The sequence below is a fragment of the Schistocerca nitens genome, chromosome 6 (assembly GCF_023898315.1).
Source record: "Schistocerca nitens isolate TAMUIC-IGC-003100 chromosome 6, iqSchNite1.1, whole genome shotgun sequence".
NCBI classification, from domain to species: domain Eukaryota; kingdom Metazoa; phylum Arthropoda; class Insecta; order Orthoptera; family Acrididae; genus Schistocerca; species Schistocerca nitens.
The window spans coordinates 511,771,497-511,784,712 of record NC_064619.1 but is presented as its reverse complement, the minus strand read 5'-3'; positions in this window follow the sequence as shown (position 1 = coordinate 511,784,712).

Sequence of the window (13,216 nt, the reverse complement as noted above, 5' to 3'; positions counted from 1 at the left end):
ACCCAGTACGTTGTCCTCGATGGTGAGTGTTCATCGGAGGTGTGAGTATCATCTGGAGTGCCCCAGGGAAGTGTGGTAGGTCCGCTGTTGTTTTCTGTCAACATAAACGATCTTTTAGATAGGGTGGATAGCAATGTGCGGCTGTTTGCTGATGATGCTGTGATGTACGGGAAGGTGTCGTCGTTGAGTGACTGTAGGATGATACAAGATGACTTTTACAGGATTTGTGATTGGTGTAAAGAATGGCAGCTAACTATAAATATAGATAAATGTAAATTAATGCAGATGAATAGGAAAAAGAATCCTGAATACTCCATTAGTAGTGTGGCGCTTGACACAGTCACGTCGATTAAATATTTGGGCGTAACGTTGCAGAGCGATATGAGGAGGGACAAGCATGTAATGGCAGTTAGACCGTCAGCGAGAGCGCATCGCTAGCTCCTGCTACTACTAAGGCGAGTACACCGTTTGCTTCTTACATATTTTACAAACAGCAGCGACTTATTTTCAGTTATCTGTGTAATTACTAGTTTATTTTTGTAATTTCTTGCGTGTTCGAGTGCTTACTAGGTAGAACCTTTTATTTCAATAACAGTGTTTTTGTACTTATTTGCTGCGCTTAGCTTTTAAATAGTTTTTCTGGGAAAACCTAGCGTAGTTTTCGCGTCTCGTATTTCAGTGAGTGTTTCTTGATTATCAGAGTAGCTCATCAGAAGATTATCTTGGGAATTTGTCACCGTATAGAGTAGGGTAAACATAGTCATGTGTAGGGACTGTGGTTGTTGTGAGCGGACGCAAGGAGAATTGGCCACTCTTCGGGGACAGGTGGAGGCTTTGTCTGTTAGGCTCATCGAGCTCGAGGCGCAGGCGTCGGCTCGTAGTGGCGTTGGGGCAACTGTGGTGAGACCTATGCCTACTTCGGTGGCCTTGGAATCACATGGAACCCCTGATGTCGCTGCGTCTTCCGGCAGTGAGCATCTTACCGGTCAGCCATCACTCCAGGGTGAATGGCGGACAGTGGTGGGCTCGCGCGTGCCTGGCCGAAAGGCGAAGGTGGGATCTGGCCGCGTGGCGGCTGCCTTACCCCTTTCCAACAGGTACGGGGTGCTTCCTAGTGGTGATGACATCGTTTCCGAGCCACCACAGGATGCCTCGCCTGTTGGGCCAGTGGCCGATTCTCCGGCAAGGTCCCGACAGTCACAGAGGGCGGGCCTATTAGTTATAGGGAGCTCCAACGTTAGGCGGGTTATGGAGCCCCTCAGGAAAATAGCGGGTAGGTCGGGGAAGAATGCCAGTGTGCACTCGGTGTGCTTGCCGGGGGGTCTCGTCCGTAATGTGGAGGAGGCCCTTCCGGCAGCTATTGAACGCACTGGGTGTGACCGGCTGCAGATAGTAGCACATGTCGGAACGAATGACGCCTGCCGCTTGGGTTCTGAGGCCATCCTTGGTTCCTTCCGGCGGCTGGCTGATTTGGTGAAGACAACCAGCATCGCACGCGGAGTGCAAGCTGAGCTTAATATCTGCAGCATAGTGCCCAGAGTCGATCGCGGTCCTCTGGTTTGGAGCCGTGTGGAGGGTCTAAACCAGAGGCTCAGACGACTCTGCGACTATAATGGTTGCAAATTCATCGACCTCCGTTATTGGGTGGAGAACTGTAGGGCCCCCCTAGACAGGTCAGGCGTGCACTACACACCGGAAGCAGCTACTAGGGTAGCAGAGTACGTGTGGCGTGCACACGGGGGTTTTTTAGGTTAGAGGGACCCCCCCTTGGGCGAAACGATAAAATACCTGACGGCTTACCAGAGAGAACATTATCATCGTTGATAAAGAACGTCCGTCCTCAGAGACCAAAAACAGGAAAAGTTAACGTAATATTGGTAAACTGCAGGAGTATCCAGGGCAAGGTTCCTGAATTAGTATCTCTTATTGAAGGAAATAGTGCGCATATAGTATTAGGAACGGAAAGTTGGTTAAAACCGGAAGTGAACAGTAACGAAATCCTAGACACAGAATGGATTATATACCGCAAGGATAGGATAAACGCCAATGGTGGAGGAGTATTTATAGCAGTAAAGAATTCAATAATATCCAGTGAAGTTATTAGCGAATGCGAATGTGAAATAATCTGGGTTAAGTTAAGTATCAAAGGTGGGTCAGATATGATAGTCGGATGCTTCTATAGGCCACCTGCATCAGCAACCGTAGTAGTTGAGCGCCTCAGAGAGAACCTGCAGAACGTCGTGAAGAAGTTTCGTGATCATACTATTGTAATAGGGGGAGACTTCAATCTACCAGGTATAGAATGGGATAGTCACACAATCAGAACTGGAGCCAGGGACAGAGACTCTTGTGACATTATCCTGACTGCCTTGTCCGAGAATTACTTCGAGCAGATAGTTAGAGAACCAACTCGTGAAGCTAACGTTTTAGACCTCATAGCAACAAATAGACCGGAACTTTTCGACTCCGTGAATGTAGAAGAGGGTATCAGTGATCATAAATCAGTGGTTGCATCAATGACTACAAGTGTAATAAGAAATGCCAAGAAAGGAAGGAAAATCTATTTGCTTAACAAGAGTGATAGGGCACAAATCGCAGAATATCTGAGTGACCACCATCAAACGTTCATTTCTGAGGAAGAGGATGTGGAACAAAAATGGAAAAAATTCAGAAACATCGTCCAGTACGCCTTAGATAAGTTCGTACCGACTAAGGTCCAAAGCGAGGGGAAAGATCCACCGTGGTATAACAATCATGTACGAAAGGTACTACGGAAACAAAGAAAGTTTCACCATAGGTTTAAGAGTAGTCGAATCATAGCTGATAAGGAAAAGCTGAACGAAGCGAAAAAGAGCGTAAAGAGAGCAATGAGAGAAGCATTCAACGAATTCGAACATAAAACATTGGCAAACAATCTAAACAAGAACCCTAAAAAGTTTTGGTCATATGTAAAATCGGTAAGCGGATCTAAATCCCCTATTCAGTCACTCGTTGACCACGATGGCACCGAAACAGAGGACGGCCGAAGAAAGGCAGAAATACTGAATTCAGTGTTCCGAAACTGTTTCACTGCGGAAAATCGTAACACGGTCCCTGACTTCAGCCGTCGCACGGACGCCAAAATGGAAAATATTGAAATAAACGATATCGGAATTGAAAAACAACTGCTATCACTTAGTAGCGGAAAAGCATCCGGACCAGACGAGATACCCTTAAGATTCTACAGTGATTATGCTAAAGAACTTGCCCCCTTTCTATCAGCAATTTATCGTAGATCTCTGGAAGAACGTAAAGTACCTAGCGACTGGAAGAAAGCACAGGTCGTTCCCATTTTCAAGAAGGGTCATAAATCAGATGCGAATAATTATAGGCCTATTTCACTTACGTCAATCTGTTGTAGAATAATGGAACATGTTTTGTGTTCTCGTATTATGACGTTCTTAGATAATACAAATCTCCTTCATCATAACCAACATGGATTCCGCAAACAGAGATCATGTGAAACCCAGCTCGCCCTATTTGCCCAAGAAATTCACAGTGCCGTAGACACTGGCGAGCAGATTGATGCCGTATTCCTGGACTTCAGGAAGGCATTTGATACGGTTCCGCACTTACGTTTAGTGAAAAAAATACGTGCTTACGGAATATCGGACCAGGTTTGTGATTGGATTCAGGATTTCCTAGAAGAAAGAACACAACATGTCATTCTTAACGGTTCAAAATCTGCAGATGTAGAGGTAATTTCGGGAGTACCGCAAGGAAGCGTGATAGGACCTTTATTGTTTACAATATACATAAATGACTTAGTTGACAACATCGGTAGCTCCGTGAGGCTATTTGCAGATGACACGGTTGTCTACAAGAAAATAGCAACATCAGAAGACTCGTACGTACTCCAGGAAGACCTGCAGAGGATTAATGAATGGTGCGACAGCTGGCAGCTTTCCCTAAATGTAGATAAATGTAATATAATGCGCATACATAGGGGCAGAAATCCATTCCAGTACGATTATGCCATAGGTGGTAAATCATTGGAAGCGGTAACGACCGTAAAATACTTAGGAGTTACTATCCGGAGCGATCTGAAGTGGAATGATCACATAAAACAAATAGTGGGAAAAGCAGGCGCCAGGTTGAGATTCATAGGAAGAATTCTAAGAAAATGTGACTCATCGACGAAAGAAGTAGCTTACAAAACGCTTGTTCGTCCGATTCTTGAGTATTGCTCATCAGTATGGGACCCTTACCAGGTTGGATTAATAGAAGAGATAGACATGATCCAGCGAAAAGCAGCGCGATTCGTCATGGGGACATTTAGTCAGCGCGAGAGCGTTACGGAGATGCTGAACAAGCTCCAGTGGCAGACACTTCAAGAAAGGCGTTACGCAATACGGAGAGGTTTATTATCGAAATTACGAGAGAGCACATTCCGGGAAGAGATGGGCAACATATTACTACCGCCCACATATATCTCGCGTAATGATCACAACGAAAAGATCCGAGAAATTAGAGCAAATACGGAGACTTACAAGCAGTCGTTCTTCCCACGCACAATTCGTGAATGGAACAGGGAAGGGGGGATCAGATAGTGGTACAATAAGTACCCTCCGCCACACACCGTAAGGTGGCTCGCGGAGTATAGATGTAGATGTAGATGTAGATGTTGTGGGGAAGGCGGATAGTCGTCTTCGGTTCGTTGGTAGAATTTTGGGAAGATGTGGTTCACCTGTGAAGGAAACCGCTTATAAAACACTAATACGACCTATTCTTGAGTACTGCTCTAGCGTTTGGGATCCCTATCAGGTCGGATTGAGGGAGGACATAGAAGCAATTCAGAGGCGGGCTGCTAGATTTGTTACTGGTAGGTTTGATCATCACGCGAGTGTTACGGAAATGCTTCAGGAACTCGGATGGGAGTCTCTAGAGGAAAGGAGGCGTTCTTTTCGTGAATCGCTACTGAGGAAATTTAGAGAACCAGCATTTGAGGCTGACTGCAGTACAATTTTACTGCCGCCAACTTACGTTTCGCGGAAAGAGTACAAAGATAAGATAAGAGAGATCAGGGCTCGTACAGAGGCATATAGGCAGTCATTTTTCCCTCTTTCTGTTTGGGAGTGGAACAGGGAGAGAAGAAGCTAGTTGTGGTACGAGGTACCCTCCGCCACCCACCGTATGGTGGATTGCGGAGTATGTATGTAGATGTAGATGTAGATACCATGTGATAGCGAATTTGGAATGGTGAAGAAGAAACTTAGAAAAGAGGATACAGTGTACACCACTGTCTTGTATAAATCACTAGTTTTACACAGTTTGAAAAGTGTCGCCACTGTGAAAAGGATCGAATCGTGTAACATTTTGAATTTTAGTACCTGGTGGCCACAAGAAATCAACACTATCAATGGAAACCGTGAACCGTTCTGTGCTCCGATCTGAACAAGTTGCATTTAACCCTTTGACTATAAGGAATTTAAGTACTCTTCAGATCTGAAAGAATGCGTAGAGACTTCACCATACACACGCAGCTCTGTATGTCATACATACTATATAAGCTTGCGAAGGCTACAGTATGAATTGTGTAGCTCTCCAAAAAAGTTAGCATGTACAGAATGCAGTGTCCCGATCAAAACCATGAAAGTAGCGGACATTCAGCAAGTATTGCCACATATTCCCTACGGAGCTCAGCGTGTTCGGTCCGAGGGTTAGCCGCCCTCTGTAACAAAAGAACTGAGTGAATGGATCAAAGATGAACTTGAACGGCTCACATGGGACGTCTGCCCCGAACAAATGCAACGAACAATACCGAACAAAATGAGCTAAAAACAAAAAAAGCAAAAGTCGGTATAGCACTTGCCCGCGAAAGGCAAAGCACCCGAGTTCGGGTCTCGGTCCGGCACACAGTTTTAATCTGCCAAGAAATTTCAGGTTCTTAATTGCTTCATGATGGCCGGAGCAGATGATGTTAGCCAAGAAGACTAGAAGAACATGGTTAAAACAGTGTTTGTAAAATCACTGACTTCTTTGCCACGCATAAAACACAGAGTTCACGTTTTGTTTGTTATGCACTTGGGTGTTCTAAAAGTATTAAACAATATTCCTTCTGGAATACTGTTAGAAGCCTGCAAAAATGTAAGAGTTAAACTGTTTTACGTTTCTTTACCTGTCATTCAGGGAAATATCTTATACCAATATTGAGTTTTAAAAATAATGGTTTCAGATCAGAAAGTATTTTTTTAGTTTGGAATAACAATGTGAGAAACAAAAAGAAATACTATTTTTGGAATTTTTTTACAATTGTATTGTTAAGTGGACATACGTCCATGCACTATAAACACCTTAAAATATGTCTAAATTGCTTCTGAAATGAACAGTGTTGCAACAAATATGTTGAAGAATAACACTAGCAGCATTTACAGTGGTTTAAATTGAACTGGATGTCGAACAGCTTTTTATTTTATTTTATTTTATTTATTTTTCTCAAACGTAGAGCAAATGGACTTAAGCCCTTTTAACAAACCATGATTCAATTCTAGAGCACTATTCCAGTGTTTCAAGTCCATATCAAGCACGCATTCAAGAAACATCGTACTATATCAGAGACGTATTTCTAGAATCGCTGGTATTGCGATTACAAAAGCGTAAAAGGAGTGCTCCGCGAAGTTAATTGGGACGTCTTCGAAAAATCGTTCAACTGGCTCTAAATACTATGTGACTTAACATCTGAGGTCATCAGTCCTCTAGACTTAGAACTACTTAAACTTAACTAACCTACTGACATCACACACATCCATGCCCGAGGCAGGATTCGAACTTGCAAGCGTAGAAGCAGCGCGGTTCCGGACAGGAGTGCCTAGAACCGCTCGGCCACTGCGGCCGGCGACGCCTTTGAAGAATTATGGCACATTTGATGATTTACCTCGTTTGGTAAATATAAACGTTTATGCAAAAAAGACTGTGTGCTTACAATCCTGCCTGCCTTCATGGTACACCTCGCGTAGGGATCATGAGAACAAGATATGAGAGATTAGGGTATGTACAGAGTAAATGAGGAACAACCCTTTATCATAAGCAAAAGAAGTCTGTAATGATTACGTGAGAATGACTGTAAAATAACCATAGCATTCATACAGCTATTATCTGCGGATCCGCAAATACAATTCTAATCCAAAATAATGGAGACTATCATGAAAATTTTGAAAACTTTTTCGTAAAATATCACGATACGTGAGGGAAAAGCAAAGTTTGAATCACAAAAATCGGACGAGGATACGAAGAGCACAAAATTAGACGAGAGTGACACCAAAAAGCTCGACCCAGCCTCAAAACCGAGACCCAGTGTTGCCGCAAATATAGGCATCGTACGTGAGTTCTGACGACTCTGGTCCTGTCTAATGAGCTTGGACCAAGTGTGCACGTAGATTCCGTTGTAGTGCTGTTGACGGGGAGATTGTAATGGAAGTCATCTTAGCATACCCAATACGGCGAAAGGCGCCCGAAATTGAACTTGTATTGGGAAGAGGGATAGGAAGTGAGAAACGGAAAGAAATAAAGAAAGCGAAAAGAACGTTCTTATAGAAGACTGGTCATAAATGCCACCTTTGCAGACGGGTGTGGTTCGAAAAGAAGTAGAAGCCTACTGTTATTTTTTCCTCACACAACACGCGGATAGGCTAGAAAATCTGTGCTGTATTGGTATGAAGAATCTCCGCCAAGTTATTTACAGTGGGTTAAGGAGCATATATGTGCAGTGTGATCCAAAATTGTTACCACTCAAATGAGACAAACCCGCATCTATTAACCATGCACCATTCACATCTATAAAATTAATAATAACTAAACAAATTTGACGAGGGTTACCCAGAAAGTAATGCACCGCATTTTTTTCTCAGCCGTAAACAATGCTACGAATGCGAAACGTTACGTATGTATTATTTGAAGTCTCCTGAGAGAGTGCTCTAAGTTTCCGTCACTTCCGACAGATAGCTTAGCTGCAGGACAGTTTCAAACTGGCGTCTGTAGGTGATGTACGTTACAAGCAACGTGCCGTCATTGAATTTCTCACTGCAAAGAAAGAAATTATGGCGAATATTCACAAACGCTTGTGCAAAGTGTATGGAGCATCTACCGTCGGCAGATGTACAGTTAGTCGCTGGGCACGGAGTGTGCGGTCATCAAAGGCGGTTTGGCGGAGCTCCACGATATGCAGCGGTCGGGGAGACCATCCACGGGTGTCACACCTGACAGCCCTGACCTAGCCCCCTCGGACTTCCACTTGCTTGGACCATTAAAGGAAGACATTTTGAGGATGATGAGGAAGTAGGTAAAACACTATTCTTTCGTGAGTGTCATTCTCATTAAGTTCAATTAAGAATTGTTGAAGAAACCAAGGCGGTGCATTACTTTCTGGGCGGCCCTCGTAGAATATAGACTATTCAAGTATGAGTGCTACAAGCGTTACTATTTTACTTTTCATGTAGGAACAGAAGCATAACTGCAAACATCCAAAATTGCTATTGTACAGCATTTACTGTGATGACTGGTTTCATCGAACTACATTGCCATCAAAAGGTCTTCTACAGTACATTTCACTGAATCTTGACGAGTGAAACGTACTGCAGAACATCTGACGATGGCAACGTAGTTTACTAAAACAGATCATCACTACAAATCTTGTACAATAAAATCTTGAATGTTTAAAGTTGTGTTTCTGTTTCTACATTAGTCTAGATCGCTCCCTAGCTTGACAAGGTCAAGCATAAATGACTTCTTTTATAGTGAGAGCCCTCAGTGGCTGATCAGTTCACGATGGAGCAAACAAGAACTCTAGCAGGCTTGATAGAAATGTATGTGGTCGGCTGAATGCCTTAGGATCGATTCTCCCTTGACCTACCAAGCTATTTAAAAATTCGCTGCATTTATCAAATCGCTGCATGGATCAAAAGCACCATCAAGGAAATTAAGGCTGTCTGGGATGAGGAAGAGCTGGAATGAACGTTCCTGTCATCCACCAAGGTGTGGTGCAGATTCCTTCGAAGCCAGCCAGGCGGTGCAATTCTGAAACTGAGATTCCCCAGTCAGCTGTTTGGTGCATCGTGAAATATGACCTTGCAGTGTGACGTTACCACATTCAAATCGTCCTGTTTGTAACAGAGCAAAAACATGTTAGTGGAGTGCTGTCAGATTTTAGCTGAAATAACGAATATTCAGAACAACATGTGGAAGAAACTTCCTGGCAGATTAAAACTGTGTGCCCGACCGAGACTCGAACTCGGGACCTTTGCCTCCGCTGCAGAGTGAAAATCTCATTCTGGAAACATGTGGAAGGTTTGACATTCAGCAATGAGGCTGACTTCCACACAGGTGGATTTGTTAATCTACGTAACACAATTTTTTGGGACGGGTAAAGCCTCAAGAAATTCGGGAACGTTAACGTGACTTCCCCAGGCAGATGTTTGGTGCGCTGTCGCCGCCAGTGCAGTAATAGGGTCCTAATTCTTCGATACCCCAACAGTGAACGCACACGAGTACTTAACGATCTTGCAAGAGCGTGCCATTCATAAATTCCGGTATTAATCTCGCGCGTGGGCGTCTTACAAAAAGATGGCGCACCACCAGATTATGGGTACACTGTTCGTGCATATCTTAATCAAGCATATCCCGGTGGATGGGTCGGTCACGTTGGACCATTGTGCTGGCTTCTAAAATCACCGGTCTTCACACCCTCAGAGGTTGTTAGGCACTGGCCAAGAACAGTGTATACCGAAGGGAAGTTAGCAACATCGATGATCAGAAGGATCGAATACGAGAAATGATAGCCGGCCGAAGTGGCCGTGCGGTTAAAGGCGCTGCAGCCTGGAACCGCAAGACCGCTACGGTCGCAGGTTCGAATCCTGCCTCGGGCATGGATGTTTGTCATGTCCTTAGGTTAGTTAGGTTTAACTAGTTCCAAGTTCTAGGGGACTAATGACCTCAGCAGTTGAGTCCCATAGTGCTCAGAGCCATTCGAGAAATGATACTACTCATTCCCCGTGCAATGCGCCCACGGGCTTTGCGTTCTACTGTTCATTGTTTTTCTATGTCTTACACAAGATGGCGAACAAGTAGAGACCACTGTTTAAATTACAAATTATCGCAAATTTCTTTAAAATCATTAGTAACATAATTCTGAATCACCTTGTACAGGTCTTCTACAGTACATTTCACTGAATCTTGACCAGTGAAACGTACTGCAGTCTCGTCCTGACCGCCGTCTGCTTCACGTCTGCTGTGCAGCGACCTACCTTAATTTAAGTATTAACTGTATTTTTCTTACTTGTCACTTCTTCTTCCGTGTGTTTTTGCTTTTAGGAAGCTTTATTTGTCGAGTGCTATTATTAGTGTTCCATAGATTTCGTGTTTGTTTTGAATACAGTCAGAGAGAGTCCCTTTAGTCAACCATAGTGCCAGTAGTGCTAGTGTTTGTTTTCAATACAGTCCAGAGACAGGTAGTGCTATTTTCTTTGTTTTCTACAAGAAGTGGCTAGCAATCACAGTTTAGTCAATAGTCAGCCGCCTTTAGTGAATTAGCAGTCTAGTTAAAAGTTGATTAACTCTCTTCATTAAATTGATTCCTTAGGATGGATAGGATGTGTGACTGCTGTGTACGGACGCAGGAGGAGCTGGCCACTGTTCGCGAACAGCTGAAAGTGTTGATGGCCGCGGTCAGCCGTCTTCACGCTGCTGCCTCGGAGTGTAGCGGCAGTGGGGAGTCTGGTGCGTCGCAAGGTACACCCCAGGTGTTACATGCTTCACCCACTGTCCCTGCTGTCGAGACATCTTCGCGGGTACCGGGCGCTGTTGGGCCACCCTCTCCCCAAGGGGAGTGGCGGGCTCAGCGGCGTTCGCGGCGCACGAGGCGGAGGGTAAATGTGGAGGCTGGCCGTGTGGCATCGCCCGCTCTGCCTGTGAGTGGACATGTGGCTGCTCCTTCAGCAAGGTCCGAGCAGGCACACGGGGGGAGGGGTTTATTAGTTATTGGGAGCTCCAACGTTAGGCGGGTGATGGAGCCCCTTAGGGAAATAGCGAAAAGGTCGGGGAAGAAGGCCAGTGTTCACTCTGTCTGCTTGCCGAAGGGTCTCATCCGAGATGTGGAGGCGGCCCTGCCGGCGGCGATAGAGAGAACTGGGTGCACCCGACTGCAAATTGTTGCTCATGTCGGCACCAATGACTCCTGCCGTCTGGGTTCAGAGGTCATCCTCAGTTCGTACAGGCGGTTGGCGGAATTGGTGAAGGCGGAAAGCCTCGCTCGCGGGGTGGAATCAGAGCTAACTATTTGTAGTATCGTTCCCAGAACCGATCGCGGGCCTCTGGTTTGGAGCCGAGTGGAAGGCTTAAACCAGAGGCTCAGACGATTCTGCGGAGATCTGGGGTGCAAATTTCTCGGCCTCCGCTATCGGGTGGAGAAATGTAGGGTCCCCCTGAATAGGTCAGGCGTGCACTAGACGCCGGAAGCGGCTACAAGGGTAGCGGAGTACGTGTGGAGTGCACGTAGGGGTTTTTTTAGGTTAGAGAATTCCCTCCCTAGGCCCGACAAGACGCCTCCTGAGACGCGGCAAGGTAGGAGTAGGCAAAATGCAACAGGGAATAACAATATTAATGTGCTAATAGTAAACTGCAGGAGCGTCTATAGAAAGGTCCCAGAACTGCTCTCATTAATAAACGGTCACAACGCCCATACAGTACTAGGGACAGAAAGTTGGCTGAAACCAGATGTAAACAGTAATGAAATCCTAAACTCAGATTGGAATGTATACCGCAGAGACAGGCTGGACAGTGAAGAGGGAGGCGTGTTTATAGCGATAAGAAATGCAATAGTATCGAAGGAAATTGACGGAGATCCGAAATGTGAAATGATTTGGGTGAAGGTCACGGTTAAAGCAGGCTCAGACATGGTAATTGGATGTCTTTATAGGCCCCCTGGCTCAGCAGCTGTTGTGGCTGAGCACCTGAAGGATAATTTGGAAAATATTTCGAGTAGATTCCCCCACCATGTTATAGTTCTGGGTGGAGATTTTAATTTGCCGGATATAGAGTGGGAGACTCAAACGTTCATAACGGGTGGCAGGGACAAAGCATCCAGTGAAATTTTTTTAAGTGCTTTATCTGAAAACTACCTTGAGCAGTTAAACAGAGAATCGACTCGTGGCGATAAGATATTAGACCTTCTGGTGACAAACAGACCTGAACTATTTGAAACAGTTAACGCAGAACAGGGAATCAGCGATCATTAAGCGGTTACGGCATCGATGATTTCAGCCGTAAATAGAAATATTAAAAAAGGTAGGAAGATTTTTCTGTTTAGCAAAAGTGACAATAAGCAGATTACAGAGTACCTGACAGCTCAACACAAAAGTTTTGTCTCAAGTACATATAGTGTTGAGGATCAGTGGACAAAGTTCAAAACCATCGTACAATATGCGTTAGATGAGTATGTGCCAAGCAAGATCGTAAGAGATGGAAAAGAGCCACCGTGGTACAACAACCGAGTTAGAAAACTGCTGCGGAAGCAAAGGGAACTTCACAGCAAACATAAACATAGCCAAAGCCTTGCAGACAAACAAAAATTACGCGAAGCGAAATGTAGTGTGAGGAGGGCTATGCAAGAGGCGCTCATTGAATTCGAAAGTAAAGTTCTATGTACTGACTTGGCAGAAAATCCTAAGAAATTCTGGTCTTATGTCAAAGCGGTAGGTGGATCAAAACAAAATGTCCAGACACACTGTGACCAAAATGGTACTGAAACAGAGGATGACAGACTAAAGGCCGAAATACTAAATGTCTTTTTCCAAAGCTGTTTCACAGAGGAAGACTGCACTGTAGTTCCTTCTCTAGATTGTCGTACAGATGACAAAATGGTAGATATCGAAATAGACGACAGAGGGATAGAGAAACAATTAAAATCGCTCAAAAGAGGAAAGGCCGCTGGACCTGATGGGATACCAGTTCTATTTTACACAGAGTACGCGAAGGAACTTACCCCCCTTCTTGCAGCGGTGTACCGTAGGTCTCTAGAAGAGCGTAGCGTTCCAAAGGATTGGAAAAGGGCACAGGTCATCCCCGTTTTCAAGAAGGGACGTCGAACAGATGTGCAGAACTATAGACCTATATCTAACGTCGATCAGTTGTAGAATTTTGGAACACGTATTATGTTCGAGTATAATGACTTTCCTGGAGACTAGAA